The sequence below is a fragment of the Benincasa hispida genome, chromosome 10 (assembly GCF_027475165.1).
Source record: "Benincasa hispida cultivar pf3 chromosome 10, pf3_genome.v1.1, whole genome shotgun sequence".
NCBI lineage: Eukaryota > Viridiplantae > Streptophyta > Magnoliopsida > Cucurbitales > Cucurbitaceae > Benincasa > Benincasa hispida.
Window position 1 is genome coordinate 58524460 of NC_143487.1, and position 8124 is coordinate 58532583.

Consider the following 8124-nt stretch of genomic DNA (forward strand, 5'->3'; position numbering starts at 1 on the left):
CTTCCCATGCCTAGCCTTATGGTTGACGCATACTTCATAGGCCAACGCATAGCACCTTCAAGCCTTGGCATTGCATGAGCATCGCATGTCTTGATCACGCTCATCACATAGCTTCAACGCACATCGTCTTGCTTCATTGTATAGTCTCAACATGCATCGCATACCTCATTGTCTAGCGTTTATCCTGCAGCCCACAAGCAATTATGCGATCACCCTCGCACAACACCCCAACGCCCAGCACTCCGAGTGCAATCGAACACTTCCTTGCTCGAGCTTGGCCCATCCTCGTTGCTCGATGGCCTTTCCTCACTTGACGATTGCATAGCCTCTTGTCATCCCAATGCATGAGCAACCCACTCACACTAACACTTGGCAAATACCTCATGCCATCGCCTGACTACCTGTCATTCACACTTTGCCTTGCCAAGCATCACATTCCAATGCATGATGCCTAGCTTAGCCGCGCTTCTTACCAATGCATTGGCCTTCATGCATCCAACATCGACCTTAACTTCAACGCACGGTTTATCCTTTGCTTAAACAATTAGTCTCACACATACTCTACAAGCCTTGGTTGTCACAGATACAAAGCCCCATGTGTCAATGCTTCCGAACACAAATGAATAGCCTACTCTTGGCTTCTATACTTAGCCGATTTGTCAATTACTAAAGCCAACACAAAGCCAACCGAGAATCCCATTTCAGAATTTCTTCTTTATTTTTCTCTAACCTTCTTCATACAACATAAAATTAACTTATACCTTTTTATTTCCTTAATTACCCATCTAAATAGGGAAAATAGGATTTGGGTTTCACATAACTGACACAAAAAGAAAAGAAATCAAAGAAAAAGAAACTTAAACCAAAAACTAACTAAGTAGAACTAATTGGCCTCACCGGAAATGGTGCCAATTTGGTCAGCGCCGAGTTTATCATCGCATGTAAACCTGTGCCTATGTGAATAAAATTCATAAATTAGCAAACTAACTACATATACTAACTGGTAGTACAAGGGACAAGTCTGAGGTCGAACCTCAGAGAAGCACGAAAGATTAGTTCATCGAAGCCCGTTTTCAGTTAAAGGGATAAATGGGGGGAGAGGGGGTTGGTGTGGATGGTGATGCGTGGTTAATGTGATGAAATAATGGTGTCGAATGCGATGGTGGAATATGCGTTGTGCATGCAAGTTTTCTCAGCAAGATCCAAGTATAAATCCTACTGAGTTGCCTGGTAAGCCCAGGGTCGAACACAGGGACTAAGGACACAGTATGCGATGGTAAATTTCGATTACTTTGCGGTAACAAATAAATCAATGTGTTGGTTGGTTTGTTGTTTAAGGTATAAAGTTTATGCGGCATATTTGAGAAAAGAGCTAATAATGTGAATGATACAATGAGTATGCGGAGGAACGGGTTGAGAAGGTCTTCAGCTACCGTTTCCTGAAAATGCATTCAAGCTATACGATCATGCTACACTCATGCGACAACAATTCATTTTCCAATGCAAATGCGATAGCTCCTAATTTTAGGATGCATGCGATGTATGTGATGATGTCTATAGAGCTTATTCCTAAATCTCTACTTCTTGCCTCTATGATGATGAAAGATGCACATAGGTACAAGGTGACCGCATACAATCATATCCTATCTCTAGGGTACATGCGATGCGTTAATAGCAAACATAACTTATTCCTAAGCTTCTATCTCTTGATTATGCGGTTCTAATCTGACTCTCCTGAGCCAGATTCTAATCTAGCTTTTTCAAGCCTAGATTTTATCCTTAAACTACCCTCCCGAGTATCTCTAAAGGGATGAATGATGCATACATAATACAAGATGATCGCATGAAGTGAAGATCCCAAGTTGTGCTAGCTAAGTGTTTCTCAACCCATTCCACAATTTTAGCTACTCATGCATACTGTAAAGAGAGTGGAAAGATATAAAGATGCAATTTCCATTTTATAAATAAGTTCAAAATACAAAATAACAATGGAAGAATAAAGGTAGAGAGCCTGGTAGCAATATCTTGCTTCCCAAGGCTTTTACACTGAGTTTTCTCTATTCTGCCCAAAAGATGTTCTTGCTTCTGCAAGAGTTGGCCCTCTCTCTGTTCTCGATGCTTCCTGACACTCTTCAGAGTTAACCAGGACGATCTCTCGTGGTATCCTCCCTTCACTCACTTCCGCCTTCTAAGTATGTAAAATCTAAGTATATGGCGAAGAAGAACTCTAAATTCTGTAGAACAAAACCGAACTGTCCGAACTCCATAAACGAAGGTGGTCTTCGATATTTATAGAGCTTCAGGGTGAAAATATTTTTCTCTCGAATGATTGCACTGATGGGATGTCATTAATTCTCTGTCTGATGTGCCGAATATTTGTCACCGAAAAGTTGAGTGTACTTGCTACAATATGTCGTTAACGGCTTGTTAACTTAATTCGGAATCGACCGTCATCAGCTTTCTATCCCATCGTGATTTATTAAGCTTTCACCTAGATGAGCCGGCTCTATGCGGTCACCTTCTTTAGCATATTTTCACGAATGCAAACGATCGCATAACCTTGTAGTCGCAATCTCTTATGCGCTCAGTCGCTAATTTCCTTGGATCGCAATTTCGCCTTGCGTCAACGCATTTTCCTGCATAAAATACATAAGTTAGTTGTTTTAATGTGATGGATGCATGCGATCGCATTGTTGTAAAATTAATGCTTTTAGACGCAATATTATATATTTTTACCGTCGCAATCCTGCATTGTTTTATATCTTTGCACTGTAATAACGTGCATTTCTGCCCATCATCACACCCCCAAATTTAAAACAATGCTAGTTCTTAAGCATAGACTAAAGATTTTCTTTAGAAATTCGATCGCCTTCTTCTTTCCTAGATTTCTCAAGGTTGCCTTATTCCAATCCTATGCACCAAAATCTCCTTAATTCTTATCCAGGTCTTTTCTTAAAATATTTCTAAAATTTAGGGACCGCAAGTTTAACTTTCAAAAAGACTTTACTAGTTTCTGGGCCATCGCATGATTTATTTAATATAAAAAATCTTTTTCAACTGGGGTATTTTTCAAATGCATTTTATCCTTGTAAAATTTAGATATTTTTTCTATGACTTTGCACTGATCCAAGTGCCTAGCCTTCTTTTTGGTTTGCCCACGTGTGTCATGCGGACATCCAACTACGAGCAAGACGCTTTTTCTCAGTCTAAACTCATGCCCATTTGGCAGCGGAGTTGTGATCACTTTATTTATTTGTTGATCACGATTCCTACCTTCGTTTTGGCTTGCTCCCACGTTTTTCATGCGGACATCCAACCATGAGTAGGATCCGATCGCAACATTATGGTTTTTTTTTCTATTTTTTTTAGTGCCTAAAAGTAGCAAGGTTGGAAAAGAATACCGCACCCCCAAATTTAAACGCAACAATGTCCTCATTGCTGAAAGATTGAAAGAAGTCATGTGATGCTCTTAGGAAGTTTCGTAAAAAGTATTTTGAATGAAAACTGGCAGATGATAACGGGTAGAAATGCACGTTATCATAGTGCTAAGTTCTTAAACAATGTTGGATTGTGTTGATAAAACATGTTAAAATTTCGTCCATCCAGCATCAATTTCATAATATTGCAGTCACATGCGTTTATCGCATAGGAATAGTTGATTTTTGTGTTTTTATGCAGAATATGCGTTTACGCAATGCAAGAATTACGATCATATGAAATTATCGGTCGAGCATAGCATTATTGCAAGGCTTTGCGGTGATCGTGTTCGCAACTATTTGCTCGAGAAGGATCGCCGCAACTTGGTCAGTGCAACATGGTGGGCGCATCTGGGTGAAAGGCTAATTAATCGTGATGGGACAGAAAGCTGATGGAAGTCGAATCCGAATTAAGTTGACAACCGATAACGATCACAAGTACATTCAGCTTTTCGGTGACCATTATTCGACGCATCAGTCAGGAATTAAAGCTGTCCCATCTGTACAATCATAAGAGAGAAGCCGCCTTTCACTATGGATGCTTTATAAATACCAAGGGCAGCCTTCAAAAAAGGGGTTAACCAGTTCAGCTATTCTTTTTTCCACAAGTTCGCACGCCCTTGTTCATAGTTTTCTTTTATTTTAAGGCGGAGCAAGAGAAAAGTGGTGATGCCGGAGATCGCTCAGGGCAACTCGAGAGAGAACCTTGGGGCGTAGAAGTAGAGAGCGGGCGGACTCTCACGAGAGCGAGATTATCTTTTGAGCACGAGTAGAAAAACAGTGTAAACGCCTGGGCAGCAAAAGATTACTACCAAGCTCTTTATTCTATATTTGCATTGTTATTTTGTACTTCATCTTCATATTTATACAATGGAAGCCCTATTTCTACATCTGTTCACTCTCTTAATATGCATGAGTAGCTAAACTAGTCGAATGGGTTGAGAAGAACTAAGCTAACATCACCTAGGAAGTTTATTGCTTGCGATTGTCTTTTTTATGCTGTGCAAAACACCCCTTTAGAGCTACTCGAGAGAGAGTCTAAAGAAAAAACCTAAGACTCGAGAGAGCTAGGTTAGAATCTAGACTCGAAAGAGCAAGATTAGAACTGCATAAACAAGAGATAGAAACTTAGAGATAAGCTCTGTTTGTCAACCTGCATCGCATGCATCCTAGAAATAGGAATGATATTATGTGGTCACCTTATTTGTGTGTGTGTATCTTGTCATCGCATAAATAAGAATAGAGGCTTATGTGTAGGTCCTATAGACTTATCGCATATATCGCATGCGTTCTAGTTTTAGAAGCCGTGGCATTCGCACCGAGAGGTGGTTTACTATTGTATGCATGTTGCATGATCGCAAAGCATGAATGCATTCTAGGAAGTGTTAGCCGAAACCCTTCTCAACTCGTTCACCGCATATTCATCGCATCTCCCATTTACCAACTCTTTTAAAACTCTGCCGCAATTGTTATTTTTCTTCATTAACGCAATCAAAAACAAACCAACAATTTATTTATTTGGTTACCGTAAGGCTGTCATAAAAATTACCAACGTAATCTGTTTTCACAAGTCCCTATGTTTGACCTTGAACTTACCAGGAAACTCAGTGGAATTTACACTTGGATTTCGCTGAGGAAACTCTAGTGCACAAAGCAATTTCATCAACGCATATCATCCATAATCCACTTCATAAAATCGACCATCAGTAGACCACTAACTTCTAGAAATATTTTATGAGTTGACTGTTCTACAATTAAGTTGACTCTAGTATATACAAATAAATAGAGGCATGCATTTCAACATTGAAATCATAATTGGCAAAGAGAAACAATGTGGCGACTTACTAAATTAATCAATGTGTAATGATTGCGCCGACTAAAGAGGATGTGATGATAAAATTATTGAAGTTAAAATGCGATGCGATAGTGCAAAATTTTGAATAGACAAAGTCAAGGATAGATATAACCCCTAAATTTGATCTGTCGCCGGCATTATTTGTGAACGCATCATTCTTTGTGGCGACTGCTCTCTTTGATTGCAGTGGCAAAATAAGGTAGTTGCATTTTTCATGTAGCTCCTCCGCAATCGTTCACCATAATCGTTGCAAAGAAAACATTGAGAGGGTCAAATAAAAAACAGAGTTAGCAAAACCGTTTATCGCGATCATTCACCATAATCGCATTTTTTTTATATACGATAATAGTTAAAAGAAAGGTAACGAGTTCATGAATCATTGATAGAAAAAAGGATATTCCAAAAGAATTGCGTCTCTGATGAGTTGAGTCGTATAGTAACACAGGGACTGCTGATTTCAATCTGGCTTTCTAAGTCCAAGGCGACTTTCTCTTCTTTTCTCGGTCTTCTGGGATCTTGATTGCCTCAATCCGAAGCTTTTCCCCATTGACATTCATTACGATCTCCCCCTTGTGCACATCAATTTAAGCGCGACCGATCAAGAGGAATGGTCGTCCCAATATGATGGGCGCATCTTCGTCCGCTTTATAGTCCAGAATAATGAAGTTTGCTGGTAAGATGAATTTGTCAATTGAGACTACGACATCTTTCAACTCTCCCTCTGGATGTATTCGGGATCTATCTGCAAGCAGGAGACTCTCCATCATGGGCGTTAGTTTGACCATATTTGAAGATTGATAGCGGCATTAAGTTTATACTTGCCCCAAGATTGCATAGTGCTTAACCAATGTAGACCCCTCCAATTGAGCAAGGTATCGTGAAGCTACCTAGCTCGCACATTTTTGGTGGGATCATAGTATTTAACCCTTACATTACTGCCACTGCAGCGATCTTTTCTTCATCATTTTGTTTCTTTTTCAATCTTTAGAGGAATGATGGAAAGCTGTACTTCTTCTATCTCGTGTTCTAGAGCCTTGTAGGTGGGTGCAACTTCTGGGTTCATCTTCTCGGGCTCTTCTGCATCATATGTAAATGGGTTCTTGGTCTTCACCTCATTCGAGTTGGTCGTGATGGGTTCTTCCCCTACTTCTGCTGTCGTTTGTTCCTTTCCCGTACCCCAGAGTTGCGAGGGAGCTCAGTTGAGCTCGGCAACGCTCCTTGCGGTCTATTTTTGAGTTCGCCTGTAATCTGTCCTATCTGAATTTCAAGATTTTGGATGGACATTACTTAATTCTGAAGCACTGATTCATTCTTCTCAATGTATTGCTTCAACAAGCTCTCTAAAGATGAAGATTGCGGTGCCTGGGAACTGCTGGCATAATTTTGCGGTTGACCGTTTGTTCACGAGAAAAATCGTGGTGGCCTGTCCTTTTGCGCCATAAGTTGATAGCTTTGTTGTTGATTTTTCCACGCGAAATTGGGGTGGTTTTTCCATCCGGGGTTGTACGTATAAGAGAAAGGGCTATTCTTAATGAAGCATACTGACTGTGGATTCCTTGGGCATTCTTCAATCGGATGTGCTTCACCACAGTTGACACAACTCGTGGTCGTTTGAACAATTGCGTTGACCTGCCCTTTTTGCATTCACATGCTATTGATTGCGATGCCTTGTATTAGGTTCATTGTCGCGTTCATTTAGGTTTGTAGGGATGCGATGGCCCCATTATTTGCATCACTATCTTTAATTCTTTATCTTTGATCGCTTTCTCTCCAGTCCTCGTGATTTTTTGAAATGCGATCAAGTATGTTTTTTGCCTCATCATATGTCTTGTCGAGTAGACCACCAGCTGCTGCTGCATTGGCAGCCGTCTGCGATGCAGGGTTCAGTCCGTGGTAGAAAATCTCCATCTGTAAGCAATCTAGTAAGCTGTTATGTGGGCAATCTCTTACCAGCCTCTTAAACCTCGCCCAGGCGTAACTGAGCGATTCATCAATATCCTGTTCAAAATTAGTGATCAACTTCCTCCTTCTGGCATTCTCCATCAGGGGGAAGTACTTCATCATGAACTTCTCCACTACTTATTCCCATGATGTTATCTCCCCTGGTTCGAGAGAATAAGCCCATTTCCTTGCTTGATCGCATAAGAAAAATGGGAACAACGTTAGTCGAACCTCCTGAGTAGAGATATTTGGGAACACAAAAGAGTTGTAGATTTCAATAAAACTCCAAAGATGGGCATGCAGATCCTCGCCACACCTTTCACCAAACTGTCCGGCCGTTTAAATCATCTACAACATAACCGGTTTCATTTCGAATCTCGATCCATCCAGAGTTAGCCTCATGATTCCTGGGGAGAAATTGTATAGGTTGGGCGACGTATAGTCCTGAATGGGTCTATTGCGGTCACTCACCAGGAGGATGGGGTTGGCCATTATATTATTTGTGTTTGCGACCCTCTCTTCCGGTTGTTCCGTCATTCTTGGAGTTATATATTGCTGTTGTTGGCGGTTGTTTCTCAATCTTCGTCGGAACATTCTTTCAATCTCTGGGTCGTAATTCGCCAGAGATTGAAAGCTACAAAGAAAATAAAAAAAAGTTATTGTTAGCACAATGTATTGTCGTAGTCCCCAGCAACGGCGCCAAAAACTTGATGCGTGGTTAATGCGATGAAATAATGGTATAGAATGCGATGGTGGAATATTCGTTGTGCATGCAAGTTTCCTCAGCAAGATCCAAGTACAAAATTATTGGGTGCCAATTAACAATTAAAATCATACAATTCATAAACATAG

General features: G+C 40.5%; 1 non-coding gene across 1 annotated transcript; it reads left to right on the top strand.

The window, feature by feature from the left end:
* Positions 1-7255: 7255 nt before the first annotated feature.
* Positions 7256-7362, top strand: LOC120089629 (small nucleolar RNA R71). The gene has a single exon (XR_005485302.2). It is a non-coding gene; the product is annotated as a small nucleolar RNA R71 (small nucleolar RNA).
* The last annotated feature ends 762 nt before the right edge of the window (positions 7363-8124 follow it).